Here is an 8,419-nt window from a genome sequence, read left to right on the forward strand (position 1 = left end):
TCCAGAGACAAACTCACACACAGACATGCTGGGTCCAGAGGATGCTCTACTTTGAAGTTCTGATGAGCTGCTTGTGGTCCATTGTTCGCCTGCATCATTACAGAGTTGCGATAGCTGGCGGAAGGCAATTTTAGTGCAGCACATTACATTAATCCATAATGCTAAACGTTCATAAAAGCCCATTTTGTCCTGAAAAGAGTTTGCTTGCAGAAAGTCAGGTAAGGTCACTGTAAGTTCTCTGAGCCCAACAGCCACCAAAGCCTTACAGTGTTATAGTTTTAGGCTGTGTTCAAGAATCACATATTTGTGACTTTCCCAAGTATTCTTATTCTTAATAAGAATAAGATACTCTCTTAAGGAGAGATCCCAAATTCCCCAAGGGAATATGAAAGCGGCAACTAGGTCTTCCCTCTCCTGTCCTCCTTGATGTCCTGCCTCATCTCTTTTCCTATTTTTCTATTCATTTTAGACCTTTCTGTCATGAATCCTGAAGACTAGCCCTGTCTTCTGCTTCCTCCACCCTGTTTGCATGTGGCTAAGAACTATCACTGCTGTGGAACTCATCACAGTTTCTGAGATGAGTGAGATTCCAAGATGGCAGCTAGAGGTAGGAAGCAGAAAGCGAGCCTCCTATAGTGAAATCTTGGAGAGAGGCTGGAGACACACTTTGCAGGCATAATCACTGAGAAAAGGCATACTTTGACCCCTCCACATCTCCAGCCGGCGCAGAGACTCTCCACCTCACGTTAAACGGAGAAACAAGGAGGGCCCCCGGGCTGCCAGTGGCCGGCGCCCAGACAGCTTGGGAAGATGCGGACCAGGTGAGCTTCGCAGTACCATGGTACTCCCACAGACAAGCCTAGGCCAGAGCACCATAGCCCCCTGGACAGACTGACCTCCACCTGGGCAAAAAAGAGAAACTGAGTAATAAGCAATAAGAGCAATAAAGACACGCAGGAAAGAGGGTGGGGCGCCCTGAGCGCTGAAGATTGGGGGAAGGGAACCCTTCCCAGGACTGTAAATAAACAAGCTGGGCGGGCCGGAGAGCCTCTGGCGGGAGCGGGGTGCGTGCCCACCAACAAGAGCGGGAAAGCTCGTGAGAGTGGCGGAGGGAGAAAAACTCCACAGGAGAGGAGGGAAGACCCACTTCCCACGAGAACTGTAAACAAATGTGGCAGCAGGCAGGAGCAGCAGCACCACCCAGTAATCAGGAGCAGGAAAGCTTGTGAAAGTGGCTGTGAGAGGAAAACTGCACAGGAGGGGGGGAAGACCCACCTCCCACATGAACTGTAAATAAACACGCAGGCCTGAAAAGGGGGGTGCAGTGTCACCTTTCCCAGTGTGTGAAAAGGGGAAAGCCTGTAGCAGAGGCTCCCGCACAGGAGAACTCTGAGCAAACAAAGCCTGTGGGACCAGGTGAGTGCTAAATTCACCCCAGAGATCTGCATAAATAACGCCGCCAGCTACAGCAGGCTGAGAGCAGCAGGCAGGCAAGCCACAGTTGCAGATACCACTCTCAGAACTGCCTCCAGACTCTTTTTTTTTTTTCTTTTTCTCACTACCTTTGATGAGAGAACAACTGAATTACACCTGCAATCCAAAAAACTTACTGAAACTGTATTGCATTTGAACTTGGGACACCTGGTGGGGCTTTTGTGTGTGTGTGTGTGTGTGTGTGTGTGTAGTTTTGTTCTACTTTATGCATCCCCTTTGATGAGACAACTACAGAACAACATCTGAGGCACCATCTCCAGGACTGGAGACTGAGACGGACACCCAAATTATTAAGACTGAAACTGCATTGCATACAAACTTGGAGGTTTTTTGGTTTTTTTTTTTTTATTTTCTATTTTCCATTTTATTTTAATTCATTTTTATATATAGATATTTCTTTCATTTACTTATTTTTTATTTTTTTATCTTTGATTTTCAATCCTCTGTCTCTCTAATGTCTGTTCAGCTTACTGTCAATTAGTACACTAATGCTCCCTGTTTATACCTTTGAAACTTTCTTATATGAAACCTTGTTCTGCTTTCTCCCTCTTGTCTGTGTATTTGTTTTCCCCTTTTCTTTAACTTCTTGCTTTCCATCTCAGCTCACCCTTCCATTCTAAATATTGCCATTGTATTTATTACAAGCTAGAAAATACTTAATTACACACAGTACAGGGACAGTAACAACACCAAGGACAATGATGGGAAGACAGAAAAAACAGGGAAACCAGTTTCCCCACAGCACAAAATTAGTACAGGAACCAGAGGGGAACGAAGAGAACAGAAACTCAGATCCAGACTCCAACAAAATGAAGATAAACTATGCCAAAGGACCCAATGAAGCCCACAAGAATAATTTAAAAGAAGACATACTACAAGTACTCAATGAGAATTTTATAGAGATGATACTGGATAAGGTCAACCAAAATGTACAGGAGACACTCAAGAAATTCCAAGACAACAAAAATAGAAAATTTGAAAAAGCAAAAGAAGAAATAAAGGAAACCATAGAAGCACTGTATAAACACCAAAGTGAAAGAGAGAACACAATGAATAAATGGATAAATGAACTCAGGACAAAAATAGACAACATTAAAGAGGAAAACAGCCAGGATACGGAAAACCTCAGAAAAAAGAACGAAACAGAACTGCAAAACAAAATGGAAGGCCAATCCAGCAGAATAGAAGAAACAGAAGACAGAATCTCAGAACTTGAAGATGAAATGGCAATTAAGGCAAAAACCAAAGAACTATTAATTAAACAACTCAAGACCTGTGAAAAGAAAATGCAAGAACTCACTGACTCCATCAAAAGACCAAACTTGAGAATCATGGGCATCAAAGAAGGAGAAGAGGTGCAAGCGAAGGGAATGCGTAATATATTCAACAAAATAATAACGGAAAATTTCCCAAATCTAGAGAAAGATATTCCCATACAGATGCAAGAGGCCTCCAGGACACCAAACAGACCAGATCAAAATAGAACTACTCCACGACATATCATCATTAAAACAACAAGTTCAGAAACTAAGGAAAGAATATTGAAGGCTGTAAGAGAGAAAAAACAAGTAACATACAAAGGTAAAACCATCAAAATCACAGCAGACTTCTCAACAGAAACATTAAAAGCAAGAAGAACTTGGGGTGAGATCTTCCGGGCACTGAATGAAAATAACTTCAACCCCAGGATACTCTACCCAGCAAAGCTATCATTCAAAATAGATGGAGCAATAAAAGTCTTCCATGATAAGCAGAAACTAAAACAATATGTGACCACAAAGTCACCACTACAAAAGATTCTGCAAGGGATTCTGCACACAGATAGTGACACCCAACCTAACCATGGAAAGACAGGCAGCACCAAACCACAGGAAAAGAAAAAGCAAGACAGTAGAGAATAACATCAACTCTTCAAACAACTAAGACAACTAAATGGCAGGAATCACCACATACCTATCAGTACTAACACTTAATGTTAATGGACTTAATTCACCCATCAAAAGGCACCATTTGACAAAATGGATTAAAAAGGAAGATCCAACAATTTGTTGCTTACAGGAGACTCATCTCACCGACAGAAATAAGCATATGCTTAGGATGAAAGGCTGGAAGAAGATTTACCAAGCCAATGGCCCCTGAAAACAAACAGGAGTAGCAATACTTATCTCTGACAAAGTAGACTTCAAACCTATGTTGATCAAACGAGATAAAGAAGGACATTCCATACTAAGAAAAGGGGAAATAGACCAAAAGGAAATAATAATCATCAACCTGTATGCACCCAATGTCAATGCACCCAATTTCATCAAACATACCCTGAAAGACCTAAAAGTACAACACAGTGGTTGTGGGAGACTTTAACACCCCATTATCATCAATAGATAGGTCATCCAAACAAAAAAATCAATAAAGAAATCCAAGATCTAAAATATGCAATAGATCATGGACCTAGTAGATGTCTACAGAACATTTCATCCAACCTCTACACAATATACATTCTTCTCAGCAGCCCATGGAACCTTCTCCAAAATAGACCATATCCTAGGGCACAAAACAAGCCTCAGCAAATATAAGAAAATAGAAATAATACCGTGCATACTATCTAATCACAATGCAGTAAAAGTAGATCTCAACAACAAAAGTAAAGACAAAAACCATGCAAACAGCTGGAAACTAAATAATTCATTACTTAATGAAGAATGGATCATCGATGAAATAAAAGAGGAAATTAAAAAGTTCCTGGAAGTCAATGAAAATGAAAACACAACCTACCGGAACCTATGGGACACAGCTAAGGCAGTCCTGAGAGGAAAGTTTATAGCCATGAGTGCATACATTAAAAAGACTGAAAGATCCCAAATCAATGACCTAATGATACATCTCAAACTCCTAGAAAAACAAGAACAAGCAAATCCCAAAACAAATAGAAGGAGAGAAATAATAAAAATAAGAGCTGAAATCAACGAAATAGAAACCAAAAAAACCATACAAAGAATTAATGAAACAAAAAGTTGGTTCTTTGAAAAAATAAACAAGATTGATAGACCCCTGGCAAACCTGACTAAAATGAGGAGAGAAAAAACCCAAATTAGTAGAATTAGGAATGCAAAAGGGGAGATAACAACAAACACCATGGAAGTCCAGGAAATCATCAGAGACTACTTTGAGAACCTATATTCAAATAAATTTGAAAATCTAAAAGAAATGGACAGATTTCTAGATACATATGATCATCCAAAACTGAATCAAGATGAAATCAATCACCTGAATAGATCTATAACACAAAATGAAATTGAAGCAGCAATCAAGAGTCTCCCCAAAAAGAAAAGTCCAGGACCTGATGGATTCTCTGCTGAATTCTATCAGACCTTTAAAGAAGAACTGATACCAACTCTCCTTAAACTGTTCCACGAAATAGAAAGGGAAGGAAAATGCCTAACACATTTTATGAAGCCAGTATTACACTTATCCCAAAACCAGGCAAGGACACCTCCAAAAAGGAGAACTATAGGCCAATCTCCTTAATGAACATTGATGCAAAAATCCTCAACAAAATAATGGCAAACCGAATTCAGCAACACATCAAAAAGATTATTCACCACGACCAAGTAGGCTTCATCCCAGGGATGCAGGGGTGGTTCAACATACAAAAATCCATAAATGTAATAAACCACATTAACAGAAGCAAAGACAAAAAAACTTGATCATCTCAACAGATGCAGAAAAAGCCTATGATAAGATCCAACATCATTTCACGATAAAAGCTCTAAGAAAACTAGGAATAGAAGGAAAGTACTTCAACATTATAAAAGCTATATATGACAAACCTACAGCCAGCATTATACTTAACGGAGAAAAACTGAAACCATTCCCTCTAAAATCAAGAACCAGACAAGGATGCCCACTATCTCCACTCATATTCACATAGTACTGGAATTCCTAGCCAGAGCAATTAGGCAAGAAGAAGGAATAAAAGGAATACAAATAGGTAAAGAAACTGTCAAAATATCCCTATTTGCAGACGACATGATCCTGTACCTTAAAGACCCAAAAAACTACTCAGAAGCTTCTAGACATCATCAATAGCTATAGCAAGGTAGCAGGATATAAAATCAACATAGAAAAATCATTAGCATTTCTATACACTAACAATGAGCAAACGGAAAAAGAATGTATGAAAACAATTCCATTTATAATAGCCTCAAACAAAATCAAATACCTAGGTGTAAACCTAACAAAAGATGTGAAAGACCTCTACAAGGAAAACTATACACTTCTGAAGAAAGAGATTGAGGAAGACTCTAGAAAGTGGAGAGATCTCCCATGCTCATGGATTGGTAGAATCAACATAGTAAAAATGTCGATACTCCCAAAAGTAATCTACATGTTTAATGCAATTCCCATCAAAATTCTAATGACATTCATTAAAGAGATTGAAAAATCTACTATTAAATTTATATGGAAACACAAGAGGCCACGAATAGCCAAGGCAATACTCAGTCAAAAGAACAATGCAGGAGGTATCACAATACCTGACTTCAAACTATATTACAAAGTAATAACAATAAAAACAGCATGGTACTGGCACAAAAACAGACATGAAGACCAGTGGAACAGAATAGAGGACCCAGATATGAACCCACACAACTATAACCAGCTTGTCTTTGACAAAGGAGCTAAAAATATACAATGGAGAAATAGCAGCCTCTTCAATAAAAACTGCTGGGAAAACTGGTTAGCAGTCTGCAAAAAACTGAAACTAGATCCATGTATATCACCCTATACCAAGATTAACTCAAAATGGATCAAGGATCTTAATATCAGACCCCAAACTCTAAAGTTGATACAGGAAATAGTAGGAAATACTCTGGAGTTAGTAGGTATAGGTAAGAACTTTCTCAATGAAACCCCAGCAGCACAGCAACTAAGAGATAGCATAGATAAATGGGACCTCCTAAAACTAAAAAGCTTCTGTTCATCAAAAGAAATGGTCTCTAAACTGAAGAGAACACCCACAGAGTGGGAGAAAATATTTGCCAACTATACATCAGACAAAGGACTGATAACCAGAATATACAGGGAACTTAAAAAACTAAATTCTCCCAAAACTAATGAACCAATAAAGAAATGGGCAGGTGAACTAAACAGAACTTTCTCAAAAGAAGAAATTCAAATGGCCAGAAAACACATGAAAAAATGCTCACCATCTCTAGCAATAAAGGAAATGCAAATTAAAACCATGCTAAGATTCCACCTCACCCCTGTTAGAATAGCCATCATCAGCAACACCACCAACAACAGGTGTTGGCGAGGATGTGGGGAAAAAGGAACCCTCTTACACTTTTGGTGGGAATGTAAACTAGTACAACCACTCTGGAAAAAAATTTGGAGGCTACTTAAAAAGCTAGACATTGATCTACCATTTGATCCAGCAATACCACTCTTGGGGATATACCCAAAAGACTGTGACACAGGTTACTCCAGAGGCACCTGCACATCCATGTTTATTGTGGCACTATTCACAATAGCCAAGTTATGGAAACAGCCAAGATGCCCCACCACTGACAAATGGATTAAGAAAATGTGGTATCTATACACAATGGAATTGTATGCAGCCATGAAGAAGAATGAAATTTTATCATTCGCTGGTAAGTGGATGGAATTGGAGAACATCATTCTGAGTGAGGTTAGCCTGGCCCAAAAGACCAAAAATCGTATGTTCTCCCTCATATGTGGACATTAGATCAAGGGCAAACACAACAAGGGGATTGGACTATGAGCACATGATAAAAGCGAGAGCACACAAGGGAGGGGTGAGGATAGGTAAGACACCTAAAAAATTAGGTAGCATTTGTTACCCTTAACGCAGAGAAACTAAAGCAGATACCTTAAAAGCAACTGAGGCCAATAGGAAAAGGGGAACAGGAACTAGAGAAAAGGTTAGATCAAAAAGAATTAACCTAGAAGGTAACACCCACGCACAGGAAATCAATGTGAGTCAATGCCCTGTATAGCTATCCTTATCTCAACCAGCAAAAACCCTTGTTCCTTCCTATTATTGCTTATACTCTCTCTACAACAAAATTAGAAATAAGGGCAAAATAGTTTCTGCTGGGTATTGAGGGAGTAGGGGGGAGAGGGAGGGGGTGGAGTGGGTGGTAAGGGAGGGGGTGGGGGCAGGGGGGAGAAATGACCCAAGCCTTGTATGCACATATGAATAATAAAAGGAAAAAAAAAACAGTTTCTGAGATGAGTGCTCTCTACCCTGTAGCACTGCAGAGGATCAGAGAGACATGATGACTGGGCAAGGCCTTGCCATGTTCAGAGCCAGTGGGTGGCCTGTGGAACTCAGTAGCTCCAGGTCCTCCGTCTTCTATGCTTGCATTGTCCCTGCTCCTCTCTTAGCACTGGCACTGCTGGCTACTGCCTGCCTCTGTACCCCGAGCTCTAAGTGTGGGCAGCCCTCTCCATCCCCTTCCTGAAGGGGAGGTGGATCCTTCTCTAGGTTTTGTTTGTTGGTTGGTTGGTTGATTTCCCCAGAATTCAGGCCATGCTGACAGCAGTCTTACAGGAGTCATTATTTTTGAGCATTTTGTATCCATGATCTGAAGCATTCATGTATTGCTCGAGTGAAAGTTTGTTCATATAAGTAATAAGATGTTTAATATTTCCTGAAATTTCAGTCAGAATATTTTGCATCTCAGTGATGAAGCAGCAATAAAAATGAAAAACTTCACATCTGTTACCTTGGAAATGACTTCTTATAATGTATGAATTTTGAATTCCTCTTTTGTCCATATAAACAAATAATATTTATTAGTATCACATTTTGGACATCTCCCTGTGCATTCTTCCCAAGAAATGTGTGATATATACTGACTTTAATCATAAGCCAAAAAGTTCAGTTGGAGAGATGACTAGGTAG

The sequence above is a fragment of the Castor canadensis genome, chromosome 6 (assembly GCF_047511655.1).
Source record: "Castor canadensis chromosome 6, mCasCan1.hap1v2, whole genome shotgun sequence".
In the NCBI taxonomy this organism is placed as follows: domain Eukaryota; kingdom Metazoa; phylum Chordata; class Mammalia; order Rodentia; family Castoridae; genus Castor; species Castor canadensis.